Below are 23,732 nucleotides of genomic sequence, written 5' to 3' on the forward strand. Positions count from 1 at the left end.
TAAAATTATCTGCATACATTTTTAATGTAAATTGGTGTTATTTGCATGCCCAGAAAGATGGAGGAAGGGTAGCAAAAAAATACAATAAAATAATAAAAAGGCAATCAACTGTCTCGCCTTAAAGCTTTGCATTGGTTTCCTTTCCCTTCTGCAGCAAAGCCCTCTGGCCTCCCAGCATGGAAGCAGAGCTAACACTGACTTCCTGAGGTGCAAGATGCAGCTGTGATATTTAGCTAATTGAAAAACATGCTTGAAAGTGCATTAGTAAATTTTTAAAGATTGGGCTATAACAAGGTGCTTTTCACACAATCCCTGAATTTTAGCCCCCAACAATTTGTTGTTGTTTGTTTTTTTTTATCAGTAGCATCACTTTGTCAATAATGCAAATTTAACATTTATTTTATCCTCCAATTTTCATAATCAGTTCATTTGGCTTAATGTGGAACTCCTCTTATTATGGAATATTCACCAAATGCATGCAGCTCAATAACATTAATTTTGAAAGTGTATCTGTGGCAATTATTTCAGCTTCTTCAGCTCACATTAACCTACTGTGGAGGGGCTTGTCGTGTATTTCTGCTGCTGTAAAATGTGCAAGATTTGTATAGACAAGAAAACAGAATGTATATGTGTAATTTTGAGTATGTGTTTGCGAATACATACACAAATAAAAATGCATGTCCTTATCCAAAATGGAAAGAACATCCACATCACACAGATACAGTGAAAGACAGTGGTTAGGGTTGGATAAGGAGAATGCAGTCATGGTGTGTTTGTTCTCACAGTATGGAACACTTAGGGAAAAAAAATAAGCAGAGAGCCAACAGAAAAGCACCCAAAGGAAAAAACAAATTCTCAAGAACATGAAGAGAAGCCAAAACAGAGGATGCATCTACTTCATCTTGTAATACAACTTCATTTTAAGAGAAAGATATAAATGAAAAGTCAGTGAACGTGCAGTTTGGTAATTGAAAATCTCTGTAATTACCCTAGTTACCAAGGGAATTTTCATCTATTTGTACTCAAAGACGTTGCTTTTTAAAACCAAGACAAAATTATAAGAAACTATTAGGGAACACTCTAAGATAATATTTTTAAGTATGTAATAAGAGTAAGGAACATCTCTGATTTTATGTCCTATAACACCACCCAAACTGCTTCAATTAAATTTCCTGTAGTGTCTACAAACTCCAGAAGCAGTGCATTTTCAGGGAGGCTTTAACTGCCTGTGTAGCATCCATGACGTAAAACAATTTCAAGCAGCCATTGGGGTTTTTTTTCTGAGAGGAAGAATGATACCTTACAGGCATCTCCAGGCTCACCACTGCACCTTCCCACCAGTGGAGCACATTACTGTACTATGGGAGGCATGAAAATTGTGACTGAAAATCATTTTTTCTAATGGTCGCATTGTAACTCAGGAATTTTAAAATAGTTCCTGTGATTTCCAATGTAGACACACACAGGGAGTGGAGCAAACCCTCTAATAAACTGGTTTAAAAAAATCCCTTTCCTCTGATTCATTTGTACTTTAAATAGCTTAAATTAACAGATGCTGGGACTTTAAGCATTTTTCCCTTAGATCTTCAGTCATGCAACAGAGGCAGGCTAAACAAGTGAACTAGATTGAACCTCTACCAAACTAAAGTTAGTAACAGGCTGGAGGCTAAAATCATGTTCACTGTCCCTATCAGCACACACTTGATGTATGTGCTAAACTGATGGCATATGAAAACAAAACACAAAAATAATCTCGTTTTCATTCTTAAAATCCATTTAGCAGACAAACCAGCTATTAGGGTCCCACCAGTAAAATCCTCATGAGCAGCAGTAAGGCAGCCAGGGCTCTCAGGGAGAAGCTGGCAGATCCTGGTGGAGACACCCTTAGGTAATGTGCAGAACTTCCAGCTGTTGGTGCAGGAAGCATTGTGCAAATAATAGCACTGTTTTAAAGAAAAAGCCTGATGCACACCACCAGAATATTAAAATAAGAAATAGCCTTGATGTAAGGAATCTGCAAAGACATGAGTCAGCAATGGAAATTCAAGCTGACTTTATAAAGTTTTCTAATTTCTAAGATGTCTAAACATGTTGCCAAGGGGTTGAGTCCCTGCCAACACTTCCAGCTACCAACATCCCCGGGACTGTGATCCTTTTTGCCTGTGCTGTGCTTGTTACCTTGTCCACTCCTCTCTGTCCTTTTATACTTCCAATTTCTTAATCCTCATTGTAATTCCTCTATTTTTCTCCCTACCTTGTCCATTCAGCTCTACCATCCAAGGTTGCAACAACAAAGAAAGCCGTGAGCACTCCCTCTCAGCAATTTCCTTCTCAGCTTGTCTGTATTCCTTTGCACATCTTTGCTACCTTGAATTGCAGAAATGGGTAAAATTAAGGAAAAGTAGAGAATTAACAAAATAGAGAAACACAAACATTTTTTAATCATTAAAATAGTTCAGTGACTATTTTCCCTGAGATCCAAGAGTGCCCCTGTGTAAATTCCTGTGCTGAAGGATTAAAACACTGTGATCCAGATGATGCTGAATATGATGCTGAAAACAAAATGTGCAGAGTAAAACAACATTCCTAGTTCTGACAGATGGCACATTTTTTTCCTTTTGAGGATTATTTTTTCTAAAAATATGTGGATTTAGGCTTCCGAAAATTAATAAACTAAAGAAGGAGATATTTTTAAATTTATGTTCTTACGTAAAGGAATAAAAATAGAAAGCAATTAGCTTTTGTTTTTGTGATTGATATATTTTGTACAGCTACCCAGACCTCTCTTGGGCTGCCTGTTTGCTCTTAGTCAGTAAGGACAATGACATCCTGAAGTTAGCATTTCTCATTCATTTCACTAAATGTCACTCCTAGGTAGATGGGAAATTAAGGGATTAACCAGGAAGGAGACTGAGCTTGTCACTGGAAAATTAATATTTTCAAATTAACTTTAGACAAAGGATGCATAAGATCTAAGTTATGTTGAATGAAAATAAGCAGTTGCTCCGTAATAAATATGTAAATCAAGCCACTGATCTATCAGTTATTATGACAGTCTGATGTCTCAGAAAAACTTGCTGTGATTCCAAGCAACATCCATGCAATGACTGAATACATATGGGAGCAGATCAAGATGGTAATGCATAACTGAGTATTTTAGAAGGCTGAAACCTTCCTTTTTATCAGGTAATTTCTAATATAAACAGCTTCTAAATGCAATAGCTTTATCTGTCACTGTTAATTAAACCTGTACTTTGTCAACATACAATAATCCATTTATTATAGTAAAAGCCACTACATTTCAAACCACTCACAAATTGCAAACCATAATTGCTAGGATTATTTTATTTCCAAGTGCAGGCAGCAAAGCCACCTTAAGATTCAACAATGGGAAGATAATTTTGGAGTGTAACCATAGCTCTATCTCACAGTCCATTTGCTTTAGTATGGCAGCAGACAAGCTGTAATTTTTCATTTCCTAATTAGATTTAGCCATTAATTTAACTGTTCCATCATACTGGTGGGATAGAACAGCCCTATTTGTTTGGTCCTTTTCTTTCCCTCATTGTTTTTACTAAATACTATATGATAAATGTGGTAAATGAAGGGGAAACCACAAGGATCTGAATATCCAAAAAGACCTGAGCACTTCCACGCTGGTCACATAACAACTTCAATCTTCACCTGACTTCCACACTGCAACTTGTGACATTTTAAGAGGTGTTTTTTTGGCAGCACAGCAAGGGAAATTGGGCACTCTGAGAGCCTCACACCTCCAGTAGCTCAGGGGATGCTGAAGCAGAGTGCCATAAATCCCAGCTCCCTGTGGGCTGCAGGAGTCAGACAGGAGCTCTGAGCTCCAGCAGGCTCCAGATTTAGGGAGGCAGCTGAAAGCCTGGCAGAGCTCAGTGCTCCACGCTGCCTCAGCTCCAGAGAGCCCTCTTGTCAGCTTGGGTGAATGTTACAAGGCCAGTTTAACAACAAGTCCAACAGATTAGTTTAAATCGCTTTTAATGCTGGTTCAGGCTAACCTGGCTGACTCTGGATTGACAGGGAGTAAGGATTCTGCTTTGCAGGCAGTAATCTCTTACAGAAGATGGAAAGGTAACAATGCAGAAAGGCAGCAGGGATGGTTACTGCTTGTAGTGCTGCAGCCAGTCCCAAAATAATCTGCTACTACATTTATGCACTGAAATCATTCCTTTCAAAAAAGTGAGCGAGGGTCATTCCTATAAAAAACCCCAGCATAATGGAAGGAAGTAATATGAGTCACTTCTCTTTCATACACTATGGAGAAAAAGAGGTGAATCTTCTGCAGAGTTCTCAGCACAAAAGAGTTCAAACTCTTCTATTTTCCCCACTTCTGCAATGCTGCAGCCACCTGTCCTCAGCCAGAAGCACTCTGTACACTCTTGGGAAGCCTCTGTAACTGGAACCAAAGTCGGGGCAGCACAATCTTGGTGAAAACACCGAATTTAGGACAAGCAGGAAGAGGGGGATGGGGGCTGATCCCTCTTCTGGCGATCTGCTCATAATTTTTACACGGAGTGCTCTGCCCAAAGGCACTTTGAACTTGGATTAGTAACTGGGCCAAGATCTCTGCTGACCCAGGCTGCCTCGGTGACTGAACCACAGACATACTGTGTCTGTTCAGCCCCAGGACCTGCAGGGCTTTTAACAGAGTAACAGAGATGTAACTGGAGTGGACAATGCCCTCTGTGCTGCGTACCTAGGGCGCTTTAATGAGAAATGAAAGGTATGAATTTGATCTCCCTGAGGCTACAAAGAGCCAGAGTTTCAGTCTTGCAAGCCTGGATGAGTGCTCTATCTACTGAAATATTGTATAAATTTCAGAAGTCCCGATTCAGCCATTATACGTTGTGCAGGCATCACATCGAGCACGCTTTAGCTGAGGAGATGCAGACAAAACATCACTTCTCTTGAGGATCCCAAAGAGCCTTGGGTTTGAGATGGATCTGTGTCATGGAAAAAGCAGCACTCAGGAGCGCAGGGACTGTACTGCAAAAATAGATTTGAATCATGTTGTGCTGGGCAAGGGATTTTAAAGTCCACTCATACGCACTCCGAGTCCCTGCATTTCATACAGTCAATAGCCAATATTTCACAACAAACAGCTCTCCTTGTGGATGGTTTAATGTTCCCCATCTTCCAAGGAAAGTAGGAACTTAATGAAAGTATTTGTAAGTAGGTATTCAGTGTCTGTTTATGCTACAGGCATTAGAATAGGGAAACCTTCCCACGAGTGTTGTGATTGAAAAACCCCCACTGGAGCTGCTTCTTGAATAACTCCCACAAGTGTTTGCAGTGTCCTGGCTTTAGGATGAAAATACATCTAAACTAAATTTAATCGAGAATTGGCCAACAGGTTTGGAGTGTGGTTAGACCAGCATTCAGGACATACTAATTACAGGGTGAAAAATTAAAAACTATCAAAGAATTTGCCTTGGTATAAGAAATGAAAAAATTATTAGGTATTTTCATGGGGCTTTAGAACTCCCCAAGCCAGAGGACCCTGACAGTGGAGGATGCACACACTGCAGTGCCAGTGGACACATTTGGAAATCTGTTAGGAATGTGTTTGGAAACTGTGAAATGCAGACCTGGACAAAAGATATACAGTCTTCCACCCTGTAGACAGAGAAATGCATCTCATAGTGACTTCTCAGTCAGATTTATTTTTTTTCCTACTGTGCATTTGGGACAAGAATCTCATTCTAAAAATCATTTTAAACTGTATTAGTCAACAGGAGACCTGGTACTTGTGCCAAAAGAGCCAAGATCCCTCCTCTGGAGCTGCAAGCAACAAATCTGTTAAATGTCCCTGACAACGCAGTCCCTTGGTTTCAGTATAAAACCTCAGCTTATATTAATTCTGGGACTTCCTAAAACTGAAAAACATGAGAGGGGTTTCTCCAGAGACTTTCAAGCCACAGCAAATGACCCTTGCTGCAGATAAGCAATTCTTTCTTCTATGTGAACAAGTACCAGAAGGCTAATTAATCCTTAAGCATAATCATAACTCACCCAACCAAAAAAACAAGGTCAAACAATGAGTTTGCAAATCACTGAGAATTGTATATGTTTATGTAATAGGTTCTCATTGCCTCAAGGCTTTACATTTCTGATTGCACAGGCACAGGTGAGGTGTCCTACAAAACACTGCAACCTGGTGCCAACCAGAGGAGATATATTCTCAAATCTGCATGTTGCAAACCCAAATGGTTTTCATTTGTTAATTATTGACATTCAGCCATTGAAATCTTAGTGATATTACATCTATTACTGGCACAGGAAAGGGAAGAAATATAAAGGAGGAAGGAGGAAAAATAACAATACTTTGTGATTTAAAATGAAAACATCAATCACCACCACCAACTGCTCTCTGAATCTGAATTGCTAAAACCATAAGATTATCAACAAGACTTGATGCAGGTAGAACAATGAAACCTAATTATTTCTCACAAAGCAGGCTATTCCATTTCAAATAGAGGAAATCTAAGAGCAATAAAGCCCATGCCATTAACAATTTGTCTGCACACATGATTAGACTCACAGAGATAAAGAAGCCTCTGAATTTAGTGATGAATCCCATATTTTCTGGCTGGGCTCAATATTCTCTACTAATTATATTGAAAGACCTTGTGGATAGTTAAAGGTATTTAGATGACAAAATATGGCACTGTCTTCAATAGATTTACTATTAACACTTGGCATTTATTATTGAGTGTTAAACTACACTGTGAATTAATGTCAGCATTTAAGGTTATTTCTTTTATTTAAATGTTAAAAAAGTAATTCTGGAGAGCTAGAGGGCAGTGTTTTATGACTTTTTGCTATTTAGTAACCCCAAAATATGAACTTCATACAGATGCTGCCCCCAGATACAATTCAACTAGAACAAACTACCAAAGAAACTTGGAGGAAAGAAAATCAAGCGGTTCAGGACAGTCCTGAGAATCTGACATGGGCTCTTAGCAATACCAGCCACAAGTATAAATACACTTGATGTAAAGATGATCATAAAATAGAAAAAAAAAACATACATATTTAAATGTTGTTAAATATTTCCTTTATACAGAGCTCTTGGAAGTGGCCCACGGAAACATTCTTTATTGAACCTGCTATGAACAAGTATCTTGTGTTCTACCATTTGGCTTGCAGTAGTTGTTTCTTCCTTTCATTCTGGAATCAAAGTTCTTTCTCTTAAAACAAAAGCAAACAAAAATTTCCACTAGCTGAATTACAAATCTAATGACTACAAGAGCAGAAAAAAGTTTTTTAGTCTGTGGAAAAATATTTTCAGTATCTAGTTTACTAATGATGCAAATGCTTCTCAGATGCACTCTGCCTTAAGAGTTTTTAGCAAATCAGGCATATATGTTCTACTGATTTTTGTGCAGTTGCTAATATAGATTTGTTCTCCTGGCACACCAAGTATATTCTGTGCTCAGTGTCTGGTATTTTGAATCCCTTGAGAAGTGCAAACACCCACTTGGAACAATGTTTCTTCGCTCTGTGGACGTATACACTACACATATGTACAGCCCAAACCCCTCTCTTTTTGTCTTCCCTGCTAAAGATGTTCAGAAATCTCTCTGTCATTTGTGGATGGCTGGAGCTGGTTTCTAATTTGCAAAAGCTGACAATTTTGCTCACAACCAGCAGCTCATTCCCAGAATGTGGCGTGGGAGGGAAAATATGCCCAGTGCTGTTAAAATGGCACATACAGGGGCATGAGTATTTTTACCAACTTCACAAAATTTGACACTCTTCAACTGAAAGTAAAACCAAAAACATGAAACAATTAAATAAAAATGAATCACTGTGTTTTGGGAATGCATCTACGTCTGTGCTCCCCATGCAAAATGGTTATGGAGACGAAAGAAACAGATTTTAATTATTCTGATTAGGGGAAAAAAGTAATTTTAATGGCTGGGAAAATTACAGGAGCCCCTTCTTACCACAGAATAAGGTATAAAGTTAGTCATGTGTGAATTATGAATTTGATTGACCATCAGTGATAGGAAAACACTGCTATAAAAAGCTGTGCTGTTCATGAAGCATCTGGTACTGACCACTGCAAGAGGATGCATCATCTCTTCTATTGTTCTCCTGGGCCTGCTCCTTGACCTCCTAAGGATACACCTTTGAAAATCTGTCTATAAATATAATAATTGGTGCTACCAGCACAATTTGCAGATGTTGATATACCTATATGCATAAACAACTATCTCTGTATTTTCCAAGAACATCTATTCAGCTGCTTTGCAGTTCATTCAAGGTTGCAATCTACTTCATATTTCCATTGAGATGAGCACTTAAGTTTGTACTTTTTCTCAGAAATGCAGTTAAAACCTAAATATTACAGCACCATATGCAATAGTGTATTTCAATCTGTTGGTTTTACTGAATTTCACATGAAACAGCCTAAGGAATACTGTAATAAATACCAAAGCACTGAATTAATGGGTAATTATGGGTAGCCTGAATTAAAGCTGATAGAGCCTCCCAAACAGGATTCCTGTCATCAGACTCAATAGTTCCACTAAGAGTGGCAGGTCAAATCCCAGTGTAACCCAGCCTCACTAGGAACAGCTTCCTGGCAATACACACAGGAAAATCAAGGCAGGAATTATTAAAATACTTCCAATCTGACTTTCAACAGAGGAATTCTGCAGGTTCACCAATGGTCATTGCTGATTTCTACCAATGCAGGGCAGAAATCTCAAGTATTAATTAAACTCCAAATCACAAAGCTTGATCTGCTGTTGCCTAAATGTTTTCCTGACATTTCCTTCTGAACAGATGTCAGAATCAAGCTCAAACTACATTCCCTGGGTGTCACTTGAAACATTTGTGTTATTCTAGGGATTAATTTCAGCATACCATAGGAAAAATGCCTCAAATAAAGCTTAAATATCTTCAGCCCTCTCTTTTCCATCACCATTCCCAGCAGTACTGACCGATTGCCAGTGGCTACAAGAGCGCCTGGCTCCACAAAGGCTGCTCTGCTTCCACATCAGTCATCCAGAGGGTACCAGGGAAAGCAGAGTCTCCACGTGAACACCCTGCTCTGCTGCAGGAGCCTTTGACTCTCAGAGCTCAGTGCAGACTGCTGCCAGATTGCTGCAGTAGCTGCTCGGGGTTGTTTCAAACATTTACATGACAGGATGAGACAGACAAACGGATCCTGGTCCTGATGCTGTGGATCATTACTCACTGCCAGCAGCACAGCCACTCAGCTCACATTCTTAAAGGCACATTAAGCAAAATTTATGTTTTGTTACTGTACAGCCCAAATGGCAATCCTGGTTTATTGGCAATAACTCATCACCTGTGTCTCACTTACAAAGTGCCTCACAAAAGGAGCCTACGCACAGTGATTTAAAATTGACAGACGCCAAAGACGAATCGAGTAAATTTTCCTCATTGTTGAAGTTGGGAGACATAAATGACAAACAATCCTAATTCATTTGCTAGGTTTCTTCCTATTCCCTATTGGGGGTATTTAAATACTTTCCCACATCAACTATGTCTTTCATTGTTGCATGTAATAGAAATTCTTCATCACTATTTAAAGTAAAATCACTTTCAACCAAATCCTTCCATTGATCACATCACAAGTGTTGGACAATTTGCTTTGCAACACAAGCATGTGATTGCTTGATTACACTGAATTAAAATCTGGGTACAAACTTCACCCATTCTCTCTTCATAAATGTTCATTCAGCGATGCACGAAATTGAAGACTTGAATATATAAATTTTCCAATAAGAGTCTAAATCATAATGAGTCGTTATTAGCTACAATTAATTAATGGATGCAGCTCACTCACACCCATATGAGGCACCCTTTGGAGCAGAGGAACCTGAAGGGCCACAACCCAAAGAACTCACAATCAATGATTTACACCAAGCTGTGCATCAAAATACTTTATATACAACCCAAAAGAAAATGTCATTACTTCTCAGCCTTCTCAGCACCTTCCATTGCCCCTGGTGTCCAAATTGTTTTCAGTCAGTTCAGCACATCTCTAGTGTATAATTTGTTTTATTCAGTGGAATTTCCTGTCATGTCTTGTCACATCAGTCCCAGAATGGCTCAGTGCCTTTAAGAGATACAGAGCAGTCTGTGGTAAGGGGGAAATGTCAGAGAACACCACACTCAGAGCTCACTCAATGCAAAGGGAAACATTCATATGGAAAAAACTATCCCTGAACTCCACAAAACTGCAAACTTCAAGAGATGGAGAGATTACTTTTATATTGCAAAGAAAAATGAAATGTATAGCAAGAGTTCTTTATACATAAAATAGAAAGAAGAAGGCATTTTATGTACATCCCATTTGGGAGAAATGGAGAAAAAATATAGTGTAGGCTTCTCAGACTCATATTTAATGCAGAAATGAAAGTGCATGCAGAGGTTTCAGCTTGCATTTGTGTAAGTGAGAAAGGTAAATTTCTGGTCAAAGAGTACTACTATCATCTGCATTCCACCTTCCCCACTTCTTCTGGGATATCTCACATTTCAAGCTCAAAGCATGTTCAATTTGTTGAACAATTTAACAATCAACTAGTGAGATACTTTCCATTTCCTCAGAAATTATAGAATCATTTCCTAGGATAGAAAAAAAATGTACTTCAGTCTGCAACAGCAACACAGCCTAATAACTTGGGTTTTTCTAGGTTAGAAACAGCATCTTTATACCATAGGATTGATTGGGTGAAGGTCTGTGGACAGAAAATCAAATTGGATTATGATGTTTCCTTCTGATCTTTTCCAGTATGAATTTGTGATTCAATCCTCAGCTTTGGTTCACACACAATGTTGGGCTGAAAACCATTTATATTTTTATTAACACCACTGGTCTGTGTCTTTCCTCCTTATTGGTAAAGCTCTGCTAGCAGCACTGGAATTTCAGCGAGGAATCATGATGCACAGTTGTTCAGGAGTTACCTTGATCCTGAATGAGCCCTTTGGAAGAGCCTTTGCAATGCTGACTTAAATAAATTTATGCTGCTAATTCATGCTCAGCTCAGTCAGAGAGGATTTAGTTGATAATTTAGGAGTATGAAACCTGATGAAAACCTGACCTCAGACACTGGCAGCCAGCTTGTGATAAACCTTGCAAGAAACTCTAGCTGTTATTTAAGGGACAGAAGAAAGCATTATTCCCATGATACTCTGTATTCACCCTGCATGGAGAATAGGTTACAATACCTTAAAAAATGACAAGCTGGGAGTTTATTCACCAAATAGAAATAATTCAAACATTTGGATAAAGAAGGAGTTTGCTGTCAGGTGCCCCTTTGTTCTGGGAAGAACTGGGGGCCATGGGACACAGAGGAACCAGAAATAATCTTACAGCAGACAAGGTGAGGCTGGGGTCAAGCTAATAATTCGACAGGGGTTATGTCACTGTGAGAGACATTAAGTGCCCAGCAGAAGAAAGTGAGGCATGGTCAGACTCCAGAAAAAATGAAAAAAAATCACGATTTGATTTGGCAAGTGTGACCAAGGGAAAGAAGAGGAAGATTTGAGCACAACCCGAGGTTGAAAGCAGTATGATAAACATGCTAGAAAGTGCTGACCTCAGTGCTGTGTCAGGTTCTTCCATTAGCTGAAATACAGCCCTGGCATTAAAGGAGTCCCAATTTTCCCAATTAGAAGTCCAAGGCTGTAAACTGCTTGCTAAGAAATGTAGGGAAATTTCATGATGTGGTGAAGAATAACAATTTCAGTCTCATAAAATCCCTGATTTATTCTAAAAAAAACCTTCACAAGTGTTCTAGCAAAAGCAGGAGATAAGACACCCTGTGATTCTCATCCAGAATTCAGTTTCAAAACAGTGGCACAGCTGGGTTAGGTTTGTATCAGGATCCATCTTACAAGGCACCAGTTAACCTCCTGTGGGCATACACAGCTCCAAATGAGAACGCACGCCGAATCACACCGGAACGTGACAAGATCATTTGGCACTTCTCATAAGCCATCAAAGGAGGAGGGGAGAAAAAGCCAACAAAATAAAGCTCCCTGCCTCCACCCCAGGCATCTGAACACTGTTCTTGGACACTGTCCCAAAGAAGGGCATATGCTGAGGGAGCTCTGAGCTCTGGAGTGAGATCCAGCTGGGCAGAATTACCCCAGATTTACATTTCTTTAATTCCTGCTCTAAAGCAAGGTGATGTAGGCATTCCCACTGGGCACCACAAGGAGTGAGGGAGCGGGACAGAAGCAGGATCCATTTGCTTTAAAGAGCAGGCACATTTTCTTAGTGGCATCCCCAATTAAAAAGCATCTTGTTCGAGGTTGCTTTTAAACTCACACAGCACCACCACCAAGTGCAAACTTCCCTGCTGGGACAGCTTGCTCGTTCCAGTTTGCTGGGATAATTAGTTTTGAGCTACTCTAATTGTAAATTTTTTTTAAAAAAAGAAAAAAATCATATTCTCTGCTTCATTTTCATAAAGTTTCAAGTAACTCATGCCTGTCAGGTTCAACAGACCTGGGAATATGCTGTGCTCACACATCAAAAAGTACTGAGTGATTGTGTCAACACAGTTTACTAATTTAGCCATTTCTGTCCCCATCTCTCTACAGAGCTCTTTTGGCTGCCTGCTGTAATTAGTGGCTGTCAAATGCATCACACTTTGTCTTATCTAGTGTCACATTAACAGCAACTTATTTTAATTGATTCTTGATCAAAAGATCACTGGAGATCCCACACTATCATCTTTTGTTATGTGCATGCTGTAAGCTACTGGACAGCCCTGCTGGGATAGGAGGATGACTTTTGGATGCTTGAATAATGATGGCTGACACGTTTGTTAAATCTACTGGCAGTGAACTGCATGATAAACTATTCAAATGGGCAACACAATTTGCTGTGTGACATTAATTCTCCATCATTGCACATCATTCTATAGATTCTTGGCATTTCATCCCAAATTTACCTTCAGAACATTAAAAAAAAGAAATCTATCTATAAAAGAGTAGGGTGCTCAACCTAATGAGGAAATGCCTGCCTTTGTAACATTGTTTATATATTGCTTCATTATTCATTTTTTACAGGCACCTTATTAAATTGGAAAACAGAGGCAGGAAGACTATAAAAAAAAGAATTTCCAGAAGATAGTTCACATTTCATTTTTCTGTGCCAATTCCTTTAAAGCACTGAACCACTAGAGAATACTGTTTGTCAAAACTGACTGCAACATATCATTTTTGCATTTAAAATTTCATCTCCCCTCTTTGCTTAAGGAATGAAACACTCAAAATATTTAGTGCAAATAAGAAGACCTATTACTCAGAGTTTAGGCTTGCTGAGGTCTACTCTTCATTGCATCCCATATGACCAACAGGACAGATGCAGGAAATTGCATTAAGAAAATGAAGGATTGCAGTATATTATGGGCATGTTCCTTCCACATAGGTCTGTAGAGTCTTGCATCTACAGAGAGCTAATGGTCTGTGAGTAAATTAGTGCCATGAACATCTTTTACATCATATCACCCCAGGGAGACCTTAGACCTACTAACTTCAGCACATGAAAGATGTATTAAATGTGTCCTGACCATTGACTGTCAGGTCTACACTTGTCAAAACTGCCTTACACACCGAGAAATTATAGATGATGTTTTGATCCTGATGATGCTCAAGCAGAAATTGCCTTTCCTTGGTCTTTGAGAAATGCAACTCATACCAAGAGCACCCACTGTCCATCACTGAAAGAAGGAAAAGTAGGTTTTGCTTTTATGTGTTACTCAGTATTCAACTATTTTTCCTGTTGGGTAAAAACTCTCTTCCATGGGTGTATTGACTGCCACATGCTAAATACTTTATCCCATGTTTAATAAAACTGTGCACTATTTTTTCATGTGTGATAACTTGTGAAGGATTACTGAGATTCTCCATTGAATTTTTCTGGTAAAATAATTTCATATTGTATTGTAGCTCCCGTTTCTCAGCTACTGGGAAAAGTAAATGACATGAGTGGGAGAACAAAAGATAAAGAAGCTATAGGGAGGGAAGAAAGTAAGAGAACAGGCAGCACACTGTCAGGAGAGAAAGATTCGTGGTCAGGTTTCTTTCATTTTGAGGAAGCAATGGCAAGAAATCCACATGCATGCAGGAAAAGCTAAACATATTTAAATATAATTTTATAAGGCTGAGCACTAAAAATCCCCTGCTGAAAGTGAAGCATTCCACAATGAAACGTGTGCCTTTTTCTTCTCCACGTCATGTTGAGGAAACAGAAGGAACAACCAACCAAAAACCTCCATCTACAGGTGGTACAAGGACAGCTAAACTCATGGAAACTGTAAGCTCAGGTCCATCTGACCCACCAGGAGGGTCAGAGCAGGGGTGCCTTGGCTGGGGGGTGATGGCAGGAGCTGTGGGACACGTGGGACACGTTAACCACCCTGCAAAATCCCCTTGCACAAAGGCTCCTGCTCCCTCTGCTGCAGACAGCCAAGTGGAAATATCTGGGTACTTCTGTGGGTCTCCAGAGCTTTGGATTACCAGAACTTCTGCCCTAGTGAATAAGTTCAGATGTTTTGTGTTGCCTTGATGAGTCCCAGCTCAGCGCTCATATTCAGGGACTGTGTCCTGGGATTGTTCATTGCCTCTCCACTGAGCTGCCCATGAAGCCTTTACTAATAACAATTTCTGCTGTAGAGCATAAACAAAAGAACACAGAACAAAGATGACTTTCCACTTATCCACATGTCATCAGAAACTCCTGGGCAGTAAATCAGGTAGAATTCACCTTGTGAACTCAGATGCCAACCTCCCTATCCCAAGAACAATTTTTCACTTCACAAAACCACCAAATCCTGCTAGAAATACTGATGAAAGATTGGGAATCAAAAGTTCTTTACAACAGTACCAAGCCCTAAAGTTCATTACTGGGTTTAGGAAACAGCATGTTTTATAGAAAAATTGTGAAAGGCATCAATTAATATTCATCAAGACATCAATCTTCTTCCATTCTCTTTTTAAAGCTGGAACACCACCACAAAGTCTCTGTGTTACTTGCCAAAAGCAAAAATTTTGTCTTTTCGTCTATTTCCTCGCATATAAAATGCTACTCAGTACACAAAACATTTTCTCTGAACTCTGTCATCTTGAAAAATGAAAAATTTATGTGACTTGGTATAACTTTATCTAGAGACAGCTTGGCTCATATCATTGATCAGATTTGGTAGGAAAAGAACAGAACCTGAACTAAAAAAATTGCACCAACATAATGATTATATAATTATATATTTATCCAAATGGTTAAATACTTCCTTAATGGGATATTGCAGTTTGTTATTCAATGTTTATAGACCATTTTCATGTCAGTAGAATTTTGAAAATGCCATCCTTCAGGTCTGCCAGTGCAGCAGGTTGTCCAAGTGAACAAGGCAGAGAAATTAATATATGATTACTTAATTTTAGCAAACTGGGCAGAATTTACCAGGCAGAGAGGAAACTCTTTGCTTAAATTCAATTAATGTACAGCTTCAGCTACCTGAGCACATTTGCAGCCATCTGCTAAAAGGAAAAGGAAAAGCCAAACCAAAACATAATAATGGATGAGTTTTCCTCTTTACCCTTTTTTAGACTCCTTCAGCCACTAAGATCAGTCTCAGTAAGTAGTTTAAAAGCACTGGCTGTGGGAGCAAAGCAATTCTGCAGCTTTGCTTACTTAGTATTCTCTTAGAAAGCATTAAGAAGAGGCAGTTGAAATCCTTGCCAAGGAACATGCTGCAAAAGAAAATTTTCCTGAATTTTTTCAGAGCCTCATCCAAAGCCAAAGCAAAGGAAGGCAGGTGAGGATGGAAGAGATAAATCAAGGTTCCCTTCTTCCAGCCACGCTTCCCTGCCAACACCTTGGGTGCAGTGAGCCCAGGTACAGGAGCTACAGAAGGATTTAACAGGATGGTTACAAAAAGCAATCCATTTCCCCACCTCACACCTCCATACACTGCCTTTGGGATGCTGCTTCAGCTAGTACAGTGTGTTGAATTTAAATTAAAAAAAAAAATATTAAAAAAAAAGATAAAAAAGGAAGAGGTGCCGATCTTCCTTCTCTGTGAGGAAACATGACACAGCAGAGTCTCATATTAAATCCTTTATCTTCATGCTAAGGTCTTCTGACATTTTAAATATCAGCCATAATGATTAACATCTCTCCTTAAAGCCAGAAGCTAAAATCCGCCAGCCTGCCACACACGGTGACACCTTTAAACACTCACACACTTCAGCAGTTACTAATTTTCCAATCCAGTACCTGGATGTGACATTTTGACAAGTTTGCAAAGGATTTGCTAAACTACTTATTACTTCAATGTATAAAAAGTATGCTTTTTTGCAATACCTTTCAAAAAGGACTTCTGAATACATTTTATAAGTGATTTTCTAAAGTAGCTTTCCCATTGCTCTGCTTTCATGTGCCAAAGGAGCCTAATGGCTCTCACAGCATCCAGGTGACTTACAACACCTAATTACTGCAGCATTATTTTTAGTGAAAGCAAGCTATTTTCTGTCTGAGTTCTCTTAAGCAGTGCAGTCATTAGGCAAATGGATGGTTCAAGAATTTGTAAAGACATTTGTGGTGACTTTAAGTAGATACCATTGGAGCTACCTAATGCTTCATGCAAAACAGGAAAAACAGGAACATGGCCCTGGAGCTGCTTGTGTTTGATAGATGTCTCTGTCACAAATATCACCATAAAGAAAAAACAAAAAAAAAAATGTTAAAAAAAACTTCTGGTGCTGTTTTAATGAAAAGGTACAGACATAATAATGGAAAAATCCTTGGAGGTGAATTCAGTGAGAGTAGAGAGAGAAGGTTGGGTGAGGAAGCTGTCAGAGCTTTTTTTTTGTGTGAGTTTATGGGGAACACAAGAACCTCAGTCCAATATTATTGGCAACTACTAAATTAGTTCCAGAAAACAAACTGTAATCTGATTGACTCAGAGCTCCTATAGACTGCCCATATTATTCTTTCCTCCTGAAGTTCTCCTAGGTCAAATGATTGCTTTCCCATTATCAGGATAACAACAGGATATTCTATGGATCTGATAATCTAAGAAGGATCTAAGCAGCTCTTTATTATCTTGAAGGTAAACTGGGTCATGTGTTGGCTGTGGTACGAACTACAGGCTGATTTAATAAGACAACAGTGAAAACTAGAATCACTCACAGTGGGGTAGCTTTCAGCACATAGGGTTAGCTAAAATGTTGGCAGGGTAATTATTATCCTGTGCTAAGATAGACTCAACACTGCACAAAACACCACATTTCCCAGCAGATTTTACAAAGTATTTGAGCTTGCAATGAGGTGGGAATAACAGATATTAAAAAGGACCTTCCCAAAGTCAGAGTGGATCAAAAGCTCTGGGAAATGAGGATGGCACTCACTGAAGCTCAGCTCAGAGATCACTGACTGGGCAATATTTGACTCCCAGGTCAAGACCACATGTATTAGTGTTTAATAAGAAAGGTAAAATATTGTCTGAGGTGTATTCAAATGCAATCCATAGTGATTCCAGCAGAATCCAGCCCTTAAATTTTCAGGAAGCATGTATTATTGTGGGTTTGATTTCTTCTCATATATTAATACATGCTCAGATATAACAGTTCATATCTGTGATTCAAGAACCTAAATTAATTTAAAAGTTTCCTCTTCTCTCTTACTGTCAAAGAAATAAGCTTGATTATTCCAAAATAACAGCACCAACAAAAATAAAATAGAATATAATATTGGTAAAATATACCAATACATTGAGACACATCTGGCAATATTATACAAAGTGCAAGGCATATAAAAACTACACTGTGACTGTGGAAATACTGCCATTTATGAGATTATGGAGTGAAAATTACTTTTTGTAGTTTACTTTTAGGAAGGTATTTTAATTAATAATGAATATTTTTAAAATACATCATATCTCTTAAGCTGTGTTTCTCCTTTATAGGGTTTAGCTTGTCCCACTGCCCTGCAGAGGGAAGGCAGGCTTAGCCCATGCAGGGGCTGTGGAGCAGAGGGAGAGGCATTAGGTTGTGGTGATACAAAGATATCACTACAGAATTATAATTCTGACATGACTGATGTATTAACCAAATCCCCACAGCTGGACAGGAAATTCTTGGTAGAGGACAATCCAAATGTAATTGAATGGAAGTGTCCCAGCCCAATCCTGGCAACAAGCTGTTCTGCAAAGGACTTGCCCAGGTAGTGCCAGGGAAGTCTCTGGGTCTGTGCCCACAGCCTTTCACTGTGTGCCTCGGCATTTTTACAGCAGCTTATCGATTTTGGTATAGCTGCGAGATCAGACATGCAGGGCTTTAATACCACTGAGTACAATCACTTTGAGCAGCAGCCAAGGCAGAAGGACTGCAGGAAACCAGGCAAATAAGAGGTGTGCTCGGTGTAAAGTCACTCACTACTATGGAGAGCAGGAGGTTGTTGTTTTATTTTTTTTTATTTGTTCTATTTGTTTTATTTGTTTTATTTGTTCTATTTGGTTTTTTGGGTTTTTTTGTTCTAACCCAGTTCCAGCCCCATCTCCCCGGCAGGCTCCAGCTGCATTCCCAGCAATACTTCCCGGCTGCCATCTCGTGTTTTTTAACCACACTGCAGCCCTGGGCAGCGGAATCTCTCTGGGCATCATGCTTACCCTTGTATTCAACGAAATGCAAAAAAAAAAAAAAAAATTCATATTCAGAGAACAACAGCGCCAAACTGTTGCTTTATTCTCACCAAAATTCAGCTTGGAGCCTTTCCAGCACCAATTTTTGGACATTGTCATCACATAAAACAGTACACACCATGCCTTCTGTAATATTAAAAAATTACAGATGGACCTTATTCATTTTGGTCCGAGATTTAACTCTGTCCCATCTGAATCACACATTAAAAAAAAAAAAAAAAAAAAAAAAAGATTCTCATACCTTAAACATAATTCCAGTCCCCAACATTCTCCTGCTACTCTTCAAATAAGGCTTTTGTTGTGTCTTTTGTTCATTTAAGGCTCTGCTGTCTGGTTTGAAGGCCAAGCTGCACACAGAGTTTGGCAGGCACATTGTCATGCTCCCGCACTCAGACAAAAGTAGTGATTTCACTTTTTCCCTATATAAATAGAAAAAATGCTCCTATATTTCTGTACTTTCTTTTAAAAGCAGAATTGTTCTAAAAATAAGGTCAGAGGTGTCAGGTAGAATTACATTTAGACAGACAGCATTAGGTCTGATATCCCTGTTTCCTTTTACACTGGAGACAATGGAATTTTGTGCATTTAAAGAAGACAAAATTGAGCCTTTTATTATGGCCACATTATGAGCTCTTTCTCACCTCACTGAATAAGCTACTCAATGGAATAGTTCCATTCAGTGTAATGAAGCTATTCCAATACAGAGCTAAAAGAGCAGTCGAGTCAACCTGAAATGCCTCCAAAGGCTCCTGATTGCTGCACAGGAGGGGACCAAGACACAGAAGGAAAAATTCTCCCAGTTTCACTTCACTTCACTGCTTACTCAGTGTCACTGCTCTGAGGGCAGAATGATTGAAAAGTTCAGTGGCACATCCCAAGAGCTGAAGGAACAGGGATCCTGTGATGGACCAGGACCTGAAACAGCAACATCTCACACCTTGTTAGGCACTGCAGGTTGTCCAGGACATCTGGCAGAGCACCTGGGGGACATCTGTGTCCCTCTGGAGAGCATCCAGGTGGGCAGCACAGCCAAATCTGCAATGAACACCCTGAGCATCCCTTCCCTTTCCCTAATGAGCACCCATGAGCAGCTTCATATTGTGCAGCTCATGCAGTAAATGGCACAGATTTACACACCATAGTTTTGGTACATTTTTCACAGCTAATACCACCTTGATCTTTGTTTTTGTTTGTGAGTGCATGTGTGATTTATCACAATCTGGCCCTGTGATTGCAGAAAATTTGTGTCTTAAGTAGCAGGAGTAAAAGGGAAATGAAACTGTTCTGTGACAACAAGCAAAGCACAGGCACGGGAAATGATTGCTGGGTGCAGGGTTTAAATCCCAAGGGCAGAAAGAAAGTGCAAGACCTCACTCAGCTACTGACATAGGCAATAATTTCTAATTATCAGAAACTGCTCATATGTGATTAGCACAGACCTAACCAATGACCATATACTTATACCATTAATTTGGGGTTTTTTTAACCCAAAGTATCTCCATAGGAATGACATATTCTCATTGCTTCACAAGTAAATATTTCTTCATGAAAAGGCTGTGGACAACTATAATTCCCTTGATAGTAGAGACTCCTGTTTTCTGAATTATGTAGGTACATAAATATTGTGAATCACTGTACACAATCTCTCTTAACAAAAATTCATTAGAATGAAAGTGAAGTTTAGCAGTGTAGATCATCAACACTAAGAAAGTGATTATCCATGAACTAAAGAAATGATGCAGCAGTGGAAAATGGTCACACTAAAGCCTGTTTTCCCACATCTAGCTGGAACATAGTCTTACCTATGCCTGTACTTGCTTTGAAACACATGAAATTTTTAAGGGAAAAAATGGATAGAAATTGAAGGCAAGTATAACCTGTAAATAATATATTCCCTTTGCTCTAATGCATAAGAGTGACTTGCTGCTCATGGACCATTTCAAGAGCTTATAAAGGGCAATATAAAATACAGCTTAAGTGACTGGCCACAGGAGCAGCAAAAGCAGGGATAATAGCTACATTACAGCATTTCACCATAGTGCAGCAGTCACAGAAACAACACCTAGAGCCCTTCCACGCTGAAAACCCAGCCAGGAGATTATTTTAGGTCTGTACCATTTAAACTTTCTGTTTTGCTTTGCAAAACGCCCCAAATTCCCACCTATACATCTAAATCCTGCCATAGCTCCCTGTGTGTTACACCTGCAATAAAAATCCTGGCTGACACAAATCTCCCATTTCCTGGTAGATGTTCCCTTGGTTGTGCCAAGGGGCTGCATTAAATTCCCCCACCTCTCCCAAGGCTGGTGCAGTCGATACCAGTGGCTCCCACACTGTTTTCAGAGCGCATCCTGCCAGGTGGGTTCCAACATAACATCTTCCTAACACTCCAGCAATTCCATTTGTAGAGCTTTGCGGGCTTAAAAGCAACTCTATTCCTGCAGAGAGTTACCCCAACTATTTCCTACAGCACAGGAACTGTAAGGTCACAGAGTGACTGAGCCTACCCTTGTTTCATAAGCAGCTCCCTTCAACAGCTGTAATATCTGGGACGAGTGCTCGCAGAGTGTCATTTGGCCTCACTGAGTGATTCATTGTATACTGGAAAACTGCTCTGCATTCTTCTGGATGCCTTTGCAGCATAGCCAGGACAAAGCCCCATTTAGCTGGAAGCCCAGCATAGTGGTTCATTATTCACCTGCCACGGCAGTCACAATATTGTGACGGCTTCCAGACAATGGTGGGAAATTTCTACCTACTTTTTTTTACAGGAACATTTTCCATTTTCTACCTTTTTTTTTTTTAATCCAGAGAAACAGATGCTGCATAGGGACAGAGTGTAGGGAAATGGGAGCTCTTAATTTTTTGTGTAATAAAAGGAAAGTGCTCTGTGAACTGCCACGGGGTGCTCCAGGCTCCCTGATCCTGCCTCAGTGACAGTAAGAGATGCTTCAGAGAGAGGGGGATGGGGAGGGATGGGAGCAGGAGGGAGGCAGGAGATGTAAAGAAGCTACTCAGCCATCTCTAACCTGTCATTTGGCCTGATCCCAGTGCCCCCGTGGTGCTCTGCCAGCCCTGGAGAGCTCAGCATCCTTCCCAAAACCACTGTGGGAACCACTGCAGGGCTTCTCCCTCAGTCCAGCCACTGTCAGGGTCAGCCCCAGCTGCTCTCTGCACTGAAAAAAGTGCCCTCAAAGCCAGCTCATGCAGGAGAGCTAACCCACATCTGTAAATCTGTTTCTTGCATCCAATGCTGTAACTTTTGCTGTTTGATTTTGGATAAACTGAGTTTAAATGCCACGCTGAAGTAAACACAGTCACTCCAAAAGTGCTGAGTTTAACAGCTGGGGTTTTCTTAAAGTGTATTTTTTCTCAGGGCAGCAATAATTCAATAAAGCTATGAGAGGGCTTTAACAGTTTTCCTCTCAGATGTGTGTCCTGTAATACACTGCTGCACAGGCATATCCTCAGTGCTCTTATGAAGGCTTTTAGTGGAGAAAGATTTCTACCTCAGCAGGGAGGTAAACAGTATCAGCAGGCTCTACAGCAATACCCTAAATGGCACCTCCATTTAATTTCTACATAGTCCTTCCAGCACTTTTTTGTCTTTGTTTTGGTTGCCACTTCCACTTTCATCAAATTCATCACTGTCACATTTGCAGAAGGCACCTATTACGTCCCAGCCTATATTCTAGTTACATTCCCTTACTGCCTGCCTGTGCTGGAAAAATCATAAAAAGGTATTTGGGAAACAAATGCTTCAAAAAACCATGCTGCATCCCTGTGGAGATTGCCACCTACTTCCTATTAAGCCCAAGCTTGCCATATGTTTTAAGGGTTTTAACCTCCTTTCTCGTCAGTTTGTAGCTGAAGTGGCGCTGCTAGTTCTGCTGGTGGGATGTGCTTTTTGCTGAGGGGAGGGGAAAAAGGGAGTGAGAGAAGGAAAGAATGGATATTTCAGAGTCAAAGGGAGACTCTTGCCTAATAAAACCTGCAATATGAGCAACTGCTTCTCTGGCTAAGTTGGGAGAGAAGTATTCAGTGCCATAAACTGTCCACACATGGACTCATGCTGTCACACCTCCCTTTCACAGGGGTGTCCCTGCTCCAGGCCAAAGACTCCTGAAAATGCAATGATCCATTTAAAATCTCTGGGAGAAAAGTGTATGCACTTTCCCTTCTGTGCCATCCCAAAAGCTGGAAGAAACCCAAGGGCCATCATGGGCTGGGGAGAAGTGCAGGCTGTACCCTTGAAGTGACAGATTATCACAGTCACACTAATGCTCAAGACATATTTGTTTGTAAATCACAGCCCTCACTATATTTCATGTCATTTTTCAAGCCTCCTGAAGCCAAAGCTACATGAAAATTTCAGCTTTTATATTTCTAAGATTTTGTGATGACTTGAAAAGGCATTGCAAAGTTGAAGTCAAAGTTTTTGGAAAGAGGCAAAGTAGCTGATTATAATTTGTTCCACAATCTCAAAACCAGCAAGTAGTTTCCAATTTTCCATTCTTATAAGGGAGGAAAAAATTTTAGTGTATTTTCCTTTGATTAATATGACTAACATCTGCATAACACCTGTCATTCTGATTTATAATTAACATCACAATAAAACCTCACAAACATTAAAATAATACAGGTATTATGGCCCTTGGCATGTTTAGTCATGTGAGCACCAATATATGCATTAGGTACCATGCTAATTAAAACTTAGACTGCTGTACTGTCTGGTACTTTAAAGCTTTACACCAGACAATGCTAAATGGTGGAAGATCACATAATAATTCTTATTGTGGCTTTCTTAATCCAATGTTAATATAATTTGTAAGAAAATTACAGAACTCTCCCCAGTATGCCACCCAGAATTTAAGTAAACATGCAGAACCATTCAGGCAACAACTGACACATAAAATGATGGAATTTTTTTGAAATAAACAGTCTAGAATGTGCTTTTGGAATATAAACAATGTAAATAAGCATATTTAAAAACTCAGATTCTGCAGT

The 23,732-nt window shown here is 39.6% G+C and overlaps 1 protein-coding gene across 12 annotated transcripts in view; it reads right to left on the bottom strand.

Moving 5' to 3' along the window:
• The window catches only part of NLGN1 (neuroligin 1), a 379,078-nt gene that overhangs the window by 254,581 nt on the left and 100,765 nt on the right, over window positions 1-23,732 (bottom strand). The gene's annotated exons all lie outside the window — the stretch shown is intronic.

This window comes from Catharus ustulatus, chromosome 10 (genome assembly GCF_009819885.2).
Source record: "Catharus ustulatus isolate bCatUst1 chromosome 10, bCatUst1.pri.v2, whole genome shotgun sequence".
NCBI classification, from domain to species: Eukaryota; Metazoa; Chordata; class Aves; order Passeriformes; family Turdidae; genus Catharus; species Catharus ustulatus.